General features: G+C 41.4%; 1 protein-coding gene across 1 annotated transcript in view; it reads right to left on the minus strand.

The window, feature by feature from the left end:
* HAUS6 (HAUS augmin like complex subunit 6) overlaps window positions 1-15,970 on the minus strand; it is a 42,962-nt gene that overhangs the window by 3,726 nt on the left and 23,266 nt on the right. The gene's annotated exons all lie outside the window — the stretch shown is intronic.

Consider the following 15,970-nt stretch of genomic DNA (forward strand, 5'->3'; position numbering starts at 1 on the left):
CACCAGGGCTCAGTATTGGGGTCAGCCCATTTAGTATCTATCAGTGACCTGAACAAGGGGATTGAGTGCAGTTTGCAGATGACACCAAGCGGGGCAGGAGTGTTGATCTGCCAGAGGGTCAGAAGGCTCTGCAGAGGGGTCTGGACAGGCTGGATCAATGGGCCAAGGCTGATGAGAAGAGGTTCAACAAGCCCAAGTGCCAGGTTCTGCCCTTCAATCATATGAGAGACTGAAAACCCGAAAGAGCTAATGTAAACCTGAAACAGCTAATGTCTCAAACATTTCACAGCAGGGAAAAGGAATGTTGCCATGCCAATTAGATAAGATGTGATTAGAAAAAAGGGTCTTGCAGAGGCAGCATAATGCTTCTCTGGGATCAGCTTCCTTATCTTGGGTAACTTTAGTTTTAAAAACAAGTTTGAATCAATGAGACCCTCCAACACCCTTCTGAAAAGTTCTAGAATAACAAAACACACACGCAAGGACTAGTCTATAAATAGCTCAACAGAAAGGGGGCGAGGGTATGCACCCATCATCCGTGCACCTGCCATCCAAGGAAACAGAGCAGAGGCACTACTGGAGCCATGGGTGGTGACACAGATCTGTTTTCTCTACTTCTGTTTTCCTATCTTGCCTTCTTCCTTTCTTCCTCTGCTTTAAAGTTTGAATCACTGCTGCTACAGGCTGTTCAAAGATCACTGTTGTCATGTGCTGTCCAGAAAAGTTTAAATCATTGCCACCACAGACCTTTCAACCTATCATAAGATTTAAATCGTTCCTACCATAAATAAAGCTTCTCAATTAATCATTTGGCGTTGTTTTGCCGTAATTCAGCCCGTGAGTGTCCCGAACAGTGGCTGCCTCAGAACAGGCGGTGCATGACTGCCCTCTAGGGACCCGACATGTCCCAACAACCCCAGGCAGTGCTGCAGGCTGGGGGCGGAGTGGCTGTGCTCGAGGCAAAGAACCTGAGGATGCTGGCTGACACTAGCTGAACACCAGCTAGCCCAGGTGGCCAAGAAGGCCAGTGGCATCCTAGCCTATACCAGTAACAGTGTGGCCAGCAGGACCAGGGCAGGGATCATCCCCCTGTACTCATTACTTGTGAGGCCACACTGTATTGTTTTGGGGTCCTCACTCACTGCAGGAAACACACTGGGGTGCTGGAGCATGTCCAGAGGAGGATAACTGAGCTGGTGAAAGGTCTGAAGCATGAGTCCTATGAGGAGTGGCTGAGGGAGGTGGGGTTGTTTAGCCCAGAGAAAAGCAGGCTCAGGGGTTACCGTATCACTCTCTACCTGAAGGGAGGCTGTAGCCAGTGGGGGTCAGTCTTTTCTCCCTGATAAGATGACAAGAAATGTCTTCAGGTTGCACCAGTGGAGGTTTAGAATGGATATTAAGAAAAAACTCTTTGTGGAAAGGGTTGTCAAAGATTGGAACATGCTGCCCAGGGACATGGCTGAATCCATGCTCCTGGAGAAGTATTTAAAAGCCATGTAGATATGGCTCTTAGGAACACAGTTGGCTGGTAGATTTGCTAAGTTAATGGCTGGACTTGATGATCCTAGGTTTTTTCCAACCTAAACAATTCTCTGAGGACAAATGGGTGGTGTTAGCTGGTAAGACTTCAATAGCCACTGTCATCTCTTAAGTCTCTTCTTCGATTCAGCAAAGGCAAGAGTTTAAGATAAGATATTATCAAGATTGTGCCTATGATGACAAAGGACATAAACATCAAGACAATGCAACAGCCACCTTTTGAGGAAAGGGGAGCTCTCAGATCCATTTTAAAGGATCAGATTCCTATTTTTCATGAGTTCCTTCTGTGGACAAATACTTGGAACATCAATATCCCAGGAGCAGGGAAATGCCTCAGAAATAAATTCCATCAGGGAAATGGGCCCAGTGAAAGTATGAGGACTTCTTCTAAACATCAAGACTAAGGAATAACATAGCTGAGGGAAATAAACAGCCCAGCAGCCCACAATGACTGCCTTGAGGAAAATAGCCACACCTCCTTTCCAGTCATCAAGATCTACAATACCCAGACTTTCCTGGAAACCAGGCACTAATGTTACAGTATACAAAGTACCATATAAAACACAGAACAAAAGGAAAATACTCCTCCAATATCCTCAATACTTCCCCAGACAACATTCCTTCTGGTTTACCAGAAACCTTCCCAAAAAAGCCAGGACCTTGACTGTGCTTCTATGGCTCCTTTTTCCCTGATTAGATGACATCTCAACCTTCAGGAAGTGCCCCACCCAATAAACAACTCTAGTAAACTGGTAATAATAGATGAAGAAAAAGCTGAGACCTCTTTTTTGCCTCATTCTTCAATGGCAACCTCTTTTCCCACACCTCTCAAGTGGAGGGACAGCTGGATGGAGACTGGGGAAGCAAAGTGCTTCCCATTGTAAGCAAAGATAGGGTTCATAACCATCATGAACGTACATAAGTAATTGATTGGATGGTGACATCCAGAGGGTAGTGGTCAACAGTGACAGGTAGTGTTCCTCAGGGCCCTGTATTGGGAATGGTGTTATTTAATACCATCACTGATGACGTAGTCAAAGGGATCAAGTGCACTCTCAGCAAATTTGCAAGTGACACCAAGCTGAGTGATGTGGCTGACACACCTGAAGGACAGGATGCCATCCAGAGGGACCTGAAGAAGCTCAAGAAGTGGGCAGGTGGGAACCTCATGATTTTTACCAAGAGCAAGTGCAAGGTGCTGCATATGGATCAGGGCAACCCCTGGTGTCAAACCAGGCTGGGGGGTGAACAGATCGACAGCAGCCCTGCCCAGAAGGACTTGGGAGTGCTGGTGGATGAGAGGCTGGACCTGAAAGCCAATTGTACCCTGGGCTGCATCCAAAGCAGTGTCGGCAGCAGGGCAGGGAGGGGATTCTGCCCCTCTGCTCTGCTCTGGTGAAACCCCACCTGCAGTGCTGCATCCAGCTGTGGGGTCCCCAGCACAGGGGGACATGGACCTGTTGGAGAGAGTCCACAGGAGGATCAATAAGATGATCAGAGGGAGGGAGCAGCTCTCCTGTGAGGAAAGGCTGAGAGAAATGGGATTGTACAGCCTGCAGAAGAGAAGTCTTTGGAGTGACCTACTTGTGGCCTTCCAGTACCTGAAGGGAGCCCAGAAGAAAGATGGAAAGAGACTTTTTACAGGAGTATGTACTTTTTTACAGGACATGCAGTAACAGGACAAGGGGGAATGGCTTCAAACTGAAAGAGGGTAGATTTAGGTTAGGTATTAGGAAGAAATTCTTCACTGTGAGAGTGGTGAGCTATTGGCACAAGTTTCCCAAAGAAGGTGTGGATATCCCATCCGCAGGAATGTTCAAGGCCAGGTTGGATGGAGCTCTGAGCAATCTGATCTAGTGAAATGCATCCCTGCCCATGACATTGGAGCTGGAACTAAATGATCCTTAAGTTGCCTTCCAACCCAAGCCATTCTATGATTCTGTGATGTCTCTTTCTGAAAGCAGCTCAGTCTGAGTACTGCAAGACATCTCAATTATATCTGCAAAAATGAGGACAGTGGGAATAAACTGATTTTTTGAGTAATCTCCATACTAACTGAAACTAAAATGCCACCATTGTCTATCATTGGTGACTTCCTTCTTTCCACACTGGGACCGGGCTAGAACAGGATGGGCAATACTCATCCTGTCAAAAAGAGGCTTGGGATCCCAACCTCAGGTTTCTTCCCAGAGCCATAACAGTTTATGTCCCTTTCTACTTTGAGTCAAACACTGAAGTGAATGTGAGTTACTGATTAAGGACTTCAGGAACCAGCCCACAGGAATTACAGTGAGAGGAGGAGGAGACCTATGGTTTTATGTCTCATACATCATTCCTGGCAAAGTCAGTATTCCCTAATGGATATATGTCTTCCAGTGTGATGTTTAGTTAGATATGAATTACTCATTTGAAAGGACTTCTATACTTAACACAGTCCCTATTAAATTCAATGTACAAAAGTAGGCAATTTAGGGTCAGAAGGTGACTGCCTACATTTGTACAGATGATCTGTGGTCTAGATTCAAGGGTACATCTCCATATACTGAATCTTTTTTCCAAAGCAGCACAACAGGGGAAGAAGGGCCCTGAGGGCTCAAATAAACTCGCCATCTTTTTGAGGAGCCAGTTTCTCACTGGCATCAAAGTTCCTTCTGTGAAATCATAAATTAAGAGGAGTCCTGTGGATTCATTTTTGTCTTAAAGGAGTTTTGAGTTAGGACTGGAAAAAGGAAATCCTTACAGAGAACAAGACAGAACATAGATAATCCCTGACAATTAAAATATTAGAAGAAAACACTGCAGAGTGCAAATCTCAGGGGGAAAAAAAAGACCTTAAGAATTTTATAAAATTCCCACTTTCATGTAACTAAAGGAGAGACAAACAGGAAGATGTAAAAACAATTAATGTGCTCACTCTTGCTAGTCCAGGCGCCATTTTTGGAATGGATTTTTTTACAAAAACCTTTCAACACAGCACTGACACTTTCTGGCCACACTTGTGGTCTTCCAGCATTCTTTGGAATTATTCATCATTCTCCAAGGGAAAATGATCTGCCTATTCTTTCCACCCCAAACCTGCTGGCTACACATGACTTTAGTCTCCCTGCTCTCCTAAGGTCCATGATACAGCAGGCCAGTCTTCGGCTTGGCTCTGGAGTGTGTTGACGAGGCCCTTATGTCAGTTTTTATGGTACAGCTGCACTCAGAGCTAAGTGGGGAAAATAGCTGTGCCACCTAGTTTATCACAGACCTGCATGTGGTGCAGTCAGGGGCCAGCAGTAGCATTTTGCAAACAAGAAATGGCTGATGAGGAGCAAATTAATGGCGCTTCACTAATATCTCCATTAGTATGCCATTACAACTTGGCTGCATGCACACAGTTTGGAGGGACTTGGTTGTGACACTGGGTTTCCCAAATGGTCCAAAACAGAGGCCTTGTGCAGCTTCCTGCAGTACCAGACAGGCTCTCCTCTGCTGTGGGAACCCAGAATGCAGAGAATATTTCTCTGCCTGTTTTGAAGGGCTCTACCCCCCTGGACAACACTGTTTTTGACCTTCCTCCATGGAGAAAATTGCCTACCCTCTGGGAAGAATTAGAATCTACACTGATGTGAACTAGGTGATAGAATACTATGTAAGATTGTCACAGGGTGAAAAACTTAAGAGTTTTTGGGTTTATTAATATAGTAAGTAGGTAAAAGCAAAAAACATCAAAATGGAGGATTGTTGTTGTTCTCCAGACCTTCTTCTACTACTACTACTACTCCATATTCTGCAGTAGAAGTAGTTTGGAATGATTGGACAAAGAATTCCTGACTGCGTGACTAGATAATTGGCAGAAAAGTAAAAATAATGTACGTTTTTAGTGACCACTGGTTAGTTTACCTTTTAAAAGCCTTGAGCTTTCCAGCATTTGCCTTTTGTATTTTGCTCTGCTTCACGCTATGCTGTCGGCATGTGAGTTACTGATAAGACATAATAAACAACCTGAAGACTGAGAAAATACAGAAGTCCCGTCCGTCTCTCGGACTCCTGGCAAAGACTCTAAAAAGTCTCCCCCATCAGGGGAGGTACAGTTAAGGCGCTGGCATGCGTCACTCTGCAGACACATTTTCCTGCGTCCTGATGGACGTTTGCAAGGCAGCATCCTGCACCTGCTCATTAGCACTTGGCAATGGGAAGGTGAGGGGTCCTGCAGATCAGCAGGACAAGGGTGTGCCACGCACGTACCTCTCTGAGCACCCCACAGGAGCAGGCAGGGAACAGCTGGCAGAACCTACATTTTTCCCCTTGCAGACGTTCCTGGCATTGTGAATGCTGGGGAGCCTCTCAACAGCCCAGGATGGACAAAAGGCCAGGCCTGCTTGCAGATGGCAGTAGCCCCAGGCTGCCATGCTCATTGCCCAGTGATTAGGTTGTCAGCATGATCTGGCAGCACAATTGGTTTTACACCTCGAGTATTCCCCCCTTCCTCTTGTACATAATTCTGCTTTCGGTGAATTTCAGAGCGAATTTTGTCGAATTTGCCCTAAATTATGATATATGCCTTCAGATTTTACAGCAATACTCACTGTATTTTAGACAACAAGCAGCAGAGGATCATCAGCGATAATTCACCACCAATATATGATAGTATAAAAGATTTATTTCTGCACCCACAGACATTCCTGTAATTATTTCTTACTGGACAATAATGTGAAAAACAGAGCAAGACTCTTAACAACAAGGAGTGGAACAATGCTAGACTTAGAGGTTTGCTACACTTTACTACTCCTTCTGGCACGATAAATATTTATAAAATAACTACATGATTCTTCAGGACTGAAGTCACTGTAGTGTGACTGCAGCAAGTCAGCACATTAATGTCAGCACTAAACAGTTAAAATTTCTGTATAAACATTTTGATATTGTAGTTGTCAAATCGTCCCCTTTTTTCTAAAAACTGATGATACCTAAATTTTGACATCTGCTATGCTTGTCTGCTTAGATATAAGATTGGGATTTTTTTTTTTTGTTAATTCTTCTGATTTTCACTTTCTTCTCATTTTCAAAATTATGCTTTTCTTGACAGAGGTCTATCAAGTTAGCCTGGCCAATACTACTAACAAATAAAACAAGTAAGTACATAAGGATGGGGGGGCTTACTAAGAATTATGGAAGAATAGCAGACCCTTTGAGAGTAAAAAGAATACAGGTGTTCTTCATTTATCGAAACAGAAGCTGAGATGAAATTAATGAATAATTTATCAGCTAACATTAAATACTTGTTTAAACCAAGGAGTACACCCTGGAGTCACAGCTCAGGAGCAGAATTCGAAATATTTGCTATGTGGCTTGCTACTGATAATTACTGTCCACAGAGTTCATGGATGCCATAGTATTACTGCTTTAGAGAAAAAAACTGCAGCCCATAAATGGCTGAACTGTCATTCAGGAGAATTTAGTTCTCCCTTGTCAAAAGGAACCCTCACAGGGAAAAGCAACATCTCCTTAACCACATAATCTACTTCTTGTACCACCTCTAATTTCTGTGAATGGCCAGACTGAAACAACAACACAGAAATCTCTTGTTTAGATGGCATGATGATGCTGTGCAAAACAAGACAGGGATGTAAAAAGACATGGTGAAGAATTGGGGCAGGCTCTAATAACAAGAATTGATTGCCCACAGTAAGGGTGCAAAGAAAATCACTGAAGAGGAGTCTTTATTTTTGTAAATATATTCTCTTCCAAGCCATGGAGATACCGGTAGAGGCCCAGCTACCTGACTGAGTTACAGAAGAAGAGATGACAGATTAGATGCCTGCAAAGGGAAGAAGATCATCCATGTGCAAAGTATCAAAGTAAATCACATACAAATATTGAATATGGTAAAAAGTATCAGGAAGGGGCACATGAGAAGTAAAATGTTCTGCTTTTGGATGGTGAATGTGTTTGAAACAAATAGTAAATGTACAATAAAAGAAAGATCTTCCTTGAGAGAAGTTTGAAGCCCTTGTGATCATAACAGTACAAAAGCATATTAACCTGAAACATTTGGAAGGTTATCGGTAATTCCCACACAACTCAGAAACTTCTTTCTTTGTGTCATATCAGAAGGCTGAAATCTGGATGCCAGACTTCACTTTTTTCACCAACACATACATTCACATTCACCACATGCTAGAATAGATGGTCCAGCAGTCACCTCCAAATTAATAAGTAACTGTTGAGAGCAGGCTTTGACACATTTACATGCATACAGTCTTCACTGCAATTTTGGACAAAAGGTTAGCAAAAGAAAAAGGTATCTGTGGATGTATAGTGCTCATCAGGCCTAAAGAAGGAACTTCATGATTGCTTAATCTTCCAAATTTACTGTCATGGAAAACCACTATGGAAAAGTCCAGTTTGCAACATTGCTATGCAGTCTGACAATATAAACATCAAGGAAAGATTATAAGCTGCTCTATGAATCATGTAGCTTAGAGAATTGAGAGCAAAGTTTGAGCAACTATTAAAAGACTTTATTTTTGAGTACAGTACAGTCACTTTACTTTAGAAGGACAGAAGTTCTTAAGGTATAAAAACCCCTTTTGATAATAAAAAATATCAAATTAAATAAGTTACACATTAGGAAGAATTCATATTTCCTGTTGAACTGTTCCCTGTATCCACATTTATCCTGCATAGTAATGAAGTCCTAGATTTTGTCATTGAGCAATGTGGTTTTGTCCTGGCAGCCAACCTATCCACTTCTTCCATTACAGCTGCCTTTAGCAGAAATTACCAATGTTTTTTATATAAAACTGGTGAGTCAGCTGTATCATGCCTATACAGGTGAAGCCACGCTGCCTGCCCTTTGTGTTAATATGGTCATACAGTTTTGCATACCTTCTTATTCCTATGTGCATCTGTAAAACTTTCCAAATTTCTGGCTTACACTACAGATGGGAATTCTAATTGTTCAATTTTCATTTTCCTTAATCTGTACAACGGCTTTCCATGCAGTCATTTCTAGGCAGAAAAAATCAATTTATTCTGGAAATTTATATTCAGAAAGTCTTACACAGTCACTACTGTTTTAGTGCAGTATACATGCATTTCTGATCAAATCCCTAGGCTGACTCCAGAGTGTAGAATTTTCTCTCTCACTGACACGGTGCTTTATACAAAGTGTTGATATACACTGTGATTAACAAACCACATGGATATTTTCAAAGACATTTCTGGAAACACTAGAAAATATGGCAGGGCTTTTCTCTACGATTTTTCTGCTTTGAAGAAGCAGGCTGTAAGCACTAAAATAATTTGCGAGCCCAGTTAGAACCTCCTCCAGCCCTTTTGACAGACAACTAGGATCTCAGAAACTATACCTTGTTCACTCACTTTCAAAACACAGTTCCCAGAGGTTTCCCATCAGAAAAGTCTCCACAGGAATCAGGTGTGTGGAGGGAAAAAAGCTGCAAGCTGAGAACAGATACTCTCAGATGTATAAAGAGATGTAGGAAAGATGCTGGGAGCTGTAAGCAGGAAAGAGGAACTCCTGAAAGTAGAAGGAGCAAATATGCTTAGAGGGAGGTTGGGGAGAAGACATGCTGAAAGACATTGAAGACAATGTCTGTCCTTACACAAGAGGACAGACAATGTAAAAGGATATGAACAGATTGGAGGGGATTACGGAAAGCCCCCAGAAGTAAACAACCATCCAGCGTAGATGCTAAAAAAGCTGGCAGAGAAATTTTCCCATTTTTACAGCCACTTGTGAAAGTCTCCTTTCTCACACAAGCTAGCTGAAAACAGTGTAGAGGGTTTTGTAAACCCAGACTTCATCTCACAGGTGCAAACTTGTTATGCACAGTCTTGTTTGCCACACTGGGAAAAACGTTTTGAAATGGGTGTCATAGCATTCAGCCAATCACTCTGGGAGGTGGATGGTCACGCACCCAATAATGTTATATCTCTCTTGTGAACAATGCTATATAAACGAGTTTGTAATTAATTAAATAATCCCATTTATCCTAGACTTGGATTCTGTGTCATTTTTCTCGCCGTCCCTGCGGACAGCAGCGACAATCCAGGACTTAAGGAGGAAGGACGAAGTGTGTGAGAAGGGAAAATTGGCATCAAAATACTAGCAAGAATCATCATTTGGGAAACCTGGATTTTGCTTTGAGTGATCAATTTGATTATATAACTAGGCAGCTGGCATTAATTGTAGAAAAATCTGGCAAAATATACACCATGTCTTTGGCCTGTTAAAGCACCCTTATAGTACTGCACTTACTTGCAGGTGCATGAATTCACGATAGCTTACTAGCCAGAGGTACTTGCCCCCTTTAAAAATCAAATATAACCTACTGGAAGTACATCTGTGTGAAGCCTTTTAATGCTTAGTAGTGTGCATGAAAATATTTTTAATAAAAATATACATGAACATTTGAAATCTGACATTCTTCATTCCCGCTTTTCAGGTTACACAAAGTTGGTCATCAGACAGGCCTGAAAGCCTCATCAGGGGCTTTACTGGGAATGCAAGTTCATATCTTAAGCTAACCAGATGTCACAAATGAATGGCATCTTGCATATTCAAAGAACTATTTTGATAATGACATTGTCATTACTTTTTCATAAATCTGTTTGGAAAGGCTGCTCTTACTTAATGAAACTTGAAGTTTTCATATGCAATATTCTTAATAAGTGCTATACATAATACGTAGACCTTATAATATGGAACCAAAGGTGTGAAATGTCAGGTTTAGAAGCAAGAAATACTTAAATTAAGATTGTCTGCAGCACATCAGTCCAGACCCGCTGTCAGTATGGATTATGGTAAAATTTAATTTAAACAACAAACACCAAATTTTCCGCAGATGAAGACTCACTTGAGAGCCCCAGTTTAAAAGCACTTGGATCCTTTACTTTTCTTGGGTTATTATGGAACTGCTACCATGTTTTGCTGTAAATAGGTAATTAAAGACAGCTGCAGGCACATCACTGTTTTGGACGTGGATTAGGAATCAGCATGTAGTAATAAATGGCAACAGCATGCAGCATTTAGACTGCGGCATCTTGGATTCAATCTGTAGTTTGTTAGTGGACAAGTGGGTCTGGGAAAGAGCAAGTTACCTTAGGCTGGTTACCTTTTCTTACATGTCAGCCCATGCTGAACTTGTTAATGTAACTCAGCCTTCAGCACACAGGGAAATACAAAGGTTTGACAGTAAGTATCAACAACCCATGGTGGAATGGATCACACTAGTTGGAGTGGCTGGTTTACTCCTACTCTAAGAAAAAAAACGGCTTTTTCCTCTCTGTACATTCTTTAACAGTATGGGTTTGCCAATGGTGAAGTTATTCTGCAATATCTGAATGCATTGAAAATAGAATATTCATAAGTGTATCTAACGCTGACATTCTGGCTATATTAAACATATACTATGGTGAAGATTAATTTATGGCTAGAGGCTAAAAACCATCTTTGTTTCTCTGGTTAACCTAGCTTATTTTCTGTTAAAGATACCACAAAACATCTGCAAGAGCTGCTGAATTCCACATATATTATCATTATTTACATAGGCTTTTCATTGAAAACAAGACTTCTTTCTGCACCATCCAATATCAGCTCCAGTCCTTTCCCCACTTTTGCTGTTTCTGTCACAGAAAACATGTATTCACATTTAACTGAAGTTTATTGCCAGGAAAATTAATTCTAGGAACAGAATTAAATATTTTCTAGAACTGAAATGCAGTATGGAACAATTCAAACTTATTTAAGCAATAGTTAGTTCTACCTGCTTTGACTTTTCTTCCAAAATGAATGTTTTGGAAAACTGTCAAGTGAAAGGACACACTGAACAATGGCCAGGACTTGCAGAGCACTCACAGGCCAGCAGCCAGCCAGAGTTAGAAACCCCAAAAAAGGCTTGACATGCAACACTTTGCCATGCGGGGTTTCTTGCTGTCAGCTCTGAGAAGCTATTCAGTTCCAAGTATCTAGCACAGTATCTCCACGTGTATCCAACCATAAGCAGTAGTAATGTTTGTGACTCACGTCAGCCTGCTGCCATCTTGTGGTGAAAAGTTCAGGACATTAAACAATGGCAAATAGAATTGTTCCCATTATCTTGGACTTTTATCCCACAGGAAGACAATGTGATACTACTTGTGGAGTAATTACTAGAGAGAAACAAAAAGGTTAGTGATCTCACATGGATTAAGGATCCTTTTCATAAATCCCCTTTAAGTGACCCTTTACTATACATGCAATAACTTGGACTGTCAGAAGGACAAGGTGTCTTCAGCATCCCTTCTTAATATACTTGCATTACAATTCAGTAAGTTTTTCTTTTTCTATTCAGAAAATATTTTCAAAATTTTTATTTTGAAATAACATGTAAAAAATAAAAATTTAGCCCTCCTATTTATGCAATAAGTTAAAAAATTACTGCCAGAGCATTAAACTGTTAAGTCCTTGATAAAGTCAGGATTTTCTAACCACTAGCACTTCCCACTAACTGAAAAACAATGGTTCCAAGAAATATTAACTGAGGACTAATACAAGCTTCCAAATCTAAACCTGCTAAGCAGCAAGGAGGGGCCTTAGAGACAAATGGTGAGTAAAGCTTACCTGCCTGACCAGCATTGATGCACAGATTGTTCCTCCTACTGCAGAAAATCTGCCTAAAATCAAAGCCAGCACAGCTGGTCAACCCCCAAGAAATCATTCTTGGCTATAACACCAATGCTTTTATCATTTTTCAAGATCAACAGCTTTGATTTGCAAGAACTGGCTGTTCATGATCCCTAAGCATCTAAACCTACATTGAAGAGTGAGGGTGTGACCTCTGAATCTCAGTCTGAGCCTTGATCTTTACTGGTATGACTAGCATTCAGCAATCCCATGTCTCTCAGATCAATGGAAAAGTCTGGGTCAAGGAAGAGGAAAAGGTTAGGAAGCACTTAAGCAAATGGCATGCTCAGGTCCATGGAGTACCCATAAGCAGTAGAGGAGTTGGTCCATGTAATTTTGAGGCGATTATCTCTATCATGAAAAGGTCATGACAACCAGGAGAGGTTCCTTATGTCTGGGAGAAAGTTCCTTATGTCTGGGAGAACATCACCCCTGTCTTCAAGAAAGGCAAGAAGGATCTCAACCTCAATCCTTGTGAAGATGGCTGAGTAAATAATCCTGGAAAATCAGTTCCACACACTGGTTGTCAAGTCAGCTGGAAGAGATCATTTGGAGTGGTCAGCATGAAGGGAAAATCATGCTTAAGCCAAATTGAAAACCTTCTGCAAGAAGACCTTCTACAAGATGAAGGACAGCACAGTAGATATTACATATCTTGACTTTGGTAAGGTTTTTGACACTGTCACCCCCAACAACCTCATCAACAAACTGATGGAAATATGGGCCAGGTAAGTGGACCGTGAGGCAAATTAAAATAATGTTCTGAACTGCTGAACTCAAAGGGTTGGGATCAGTGGCACAAAGTCCAGCCAGAAGACCATCACCAGCTATGATCCCGATAACTGAGAAATGGGGTAAAAACCATTACATATCTTTATAAATTACATGTATAATGGGAGAGATGGCACCTTCAGGCAGTTTGCAAATGATACAAAACTGGGAGAAGCCGTTGATACACTCATTGTGTGTGCTGCCATTAAGAGGAATCTCAAGAGGATGAATAAACGCGTCAACAGGATTCTTCACTAGGTTTTAGTCTAAAAGCCTCTTTAGACACACATCCACAGAGAACTGGGCATATCCCACACCTCTTGGCACAATGACTGTTCCTACTTGTGTCATTACTCAACTCCTTTAAAATAAAAAAAAAAGGTGTATAAATAAACTCTTTAAACAATTAATAATGTCCAAACACCAGTGAAATTATTACTGGCTCCTGGAGTACTTTATGATAAACCTGAGAAACTTTCTTGCAGCTTTCTCTGACTGGTATCTCTACACGCAAACTAGTAAAATGCATACAGCCGTAAGAGACAGACTGCCAGAAATACATAAACGATCAACTATGGATTAGATTCACACCTTGGGGTGACTGCCTACCCATAAACAAATCAGAAAGCAGTGTTTGTGCCACAGACAAACACCATTCAATGTTAGATCTTATTTAGAAGTGGTAAAATGCCCAGAACAGAGAAAAAGGTACTCAAACTCTCTGCAGTTGTCACTTTTTTGTCACTTATACACAGAATTCTCCAGCTGAATTATGCCTTAGATTTTAACTTTTAATTCTTCAAATCCTGTACTGCCTACTGTGTAACTCTGACATTTCTTGTAGTCTGTTAACTGCTGTTCTCTCTGCTAGGTAGACATATCAAAGCCTCTCCAAGCTTGTTCTCCAAGGACACCCAGACTGTCCTAGGCCCAAAATGTGTAAACTAACATCTTAAGATGGGGAAATTACATCATTAACTGAAGTTTTAATTGGAGAATTAACCCTGATATGCAAATGAACCAAACTTATAAAAGTGTGAAGAAGTCGTGACTCGGGGTCCATCTTGGGTGTAGCCTTTGGCCTGCCCAGGTGTATCTTGAAGGCCCTTCAAATAAATACCTACCTTTATTCCCTTATTCTTGTCTAGTCTCTGTTTTTAGGTGGCCATCTCAGGCATCAGTAAGCCCATGCACAATCTGTAGACACAACTGAAGAGCTTCACATAGATTGGAGTGCAGGTATGTATCCCCAGGGAGGATGGTCTGAAAGCACTCTCATATAGAAGAGCTACTCCAAATGGTGCCCCACTGCAGTTAGCCCAGCTGAAGTTAAGCACTGCACGGGGTAAGACAGAGCTCTCCTACAGTGTTCTGCCATAGCTACCAGTAGAGTAATTTCTGCCAAAGTTTCTCCAAATGATGCAACACAGAAGACTGAACTAGAACTATCAAGCCATGAATGTAATTCAGGCTTGCTAAAAGACACTCTGGCTGAACTTAAATCTAAATACTGAGATTTTAAGTCCCCATTCATCCCATCTTCCCCCAGTCTGTTCTGGCTGCGGTAGAGTTTATTTTGTTCACGGTGGCTAGTATGGGGCTCAAACCACTAATTTTCTAGTGTTTACCCTTTTGATTCTCTCCCATTACTTGCAAAAATCCGCTGACAGGATTGTACTTGAATTTTTCAATCTCAGTGATTTAGTGACATTCAAATGTTCTTTCAGCTTTACTTTTCAGTAAAAATAGATTGATGTATGCTCTGTACAGACAGAACATACAAAGCACAGACTGCAAAGTTACATGTATCCTGTATACAACTCTAGAGAAATTTATGTTTTGTCACAGCTACAAATTAATTATTGGATATGCTACTACCAGACATTGTAGCACTTGATACTAGCACAGAATGGGTCAGGCTGGAAAGGATGACAGTGGGCCATCTGGTCCAACCTCCCTGCTGAGGCAGGGTCATCCCAGAGCACATTGCACAGGATCACATCTAGATGGGTCTTGACTACTTCCAGTGAGGGAGATTCCACTGCCTCTCTGGGCAATCTTTTCCAGTGCTCTGTCACTGCACATTAAAGCAGTTCCTCCTCATGTTCAGGTGGAACTACCTCTACATCAGCTTCTGCCCATTGACTCTTGTGCTATTGCTCAGCACCACCGAGCAGAGCCTGGATCCATCCACTGACATCCTCCCCTTAGATACAGACACTGATGAGGTCCCTTCTAAGCTGACTCTTCTCCAGACTGAACAGGCCCAACTCTCTGCATATCATGTTGCTCATGATATAATAAATAATACCTGGAGGAAAGATATTCCAGACACTTCATCAAACCTTTGTTGAGCGATGCATACACGCTTTGGCAAGAAAACCTTAGTATAATCTTCCAAAGTCAAAAAAAAATACAAAAGAAAAAAATAGAGACGAAGGAATACAGAAGTTCATAAACGTGTCCTTTTGGAGCTTACCTGGTAATAATAGGTGAATCTTAAGTGTGAAATACTGGCTGCTCTGCAGTGCTGCACAAAATTATGGTATATTCTCCTTTGGAGAGGAAAGCAAGGTACTGTATCTTGCACTATGTATTTCAGCTAATGATAATACAGTGCACCTAATTTCAGAAGTCCAAATTACATACTTTTAGGAAGTTGAACAAAGGAATCTTTTGATTAGGAAGTTCACGAGAAACTTGAATTTCCCCACGCTTAATGGACAAGAACTTCTGAATGGTATATCATGACAGGTATCTTAAGATATTTAACACCGTACGCTAGGAATACTCTTATTCATCTTCAGCAAATACCTAGGTTTAAAGTCACAGAAATACAGAGTTGTATTTCTGGCTGCTCATAATACCCTGCTGTTCTCAACTTCCCCTTACTAATCCGTAAATTACTGCTCTAAATGAGAATTTTGCCTAGAATTTCAAGCCAATTATGATGGTATTCCAATAGAGCCTAACCAAAAATTACCTAAG

The sequence above is a fragment of the Aphelocoma coerulescens genome (assembly GCF_041296385.1).
Source record: "Aphelocoma coerulescens isolate FSJ_1873_10779 chromosome Z unlocalized genomic scaffold, UR_Acoe_1.0 ChrZ, whole genome shotgun sequence".
In the NCBI taxonomy this organism is placed as follows: Eukaryota; Metazoa; Chordata; class Aves; order Passeriformes; family Corvidae; genus Aphelocoma; species Aphelocoma coerulescens.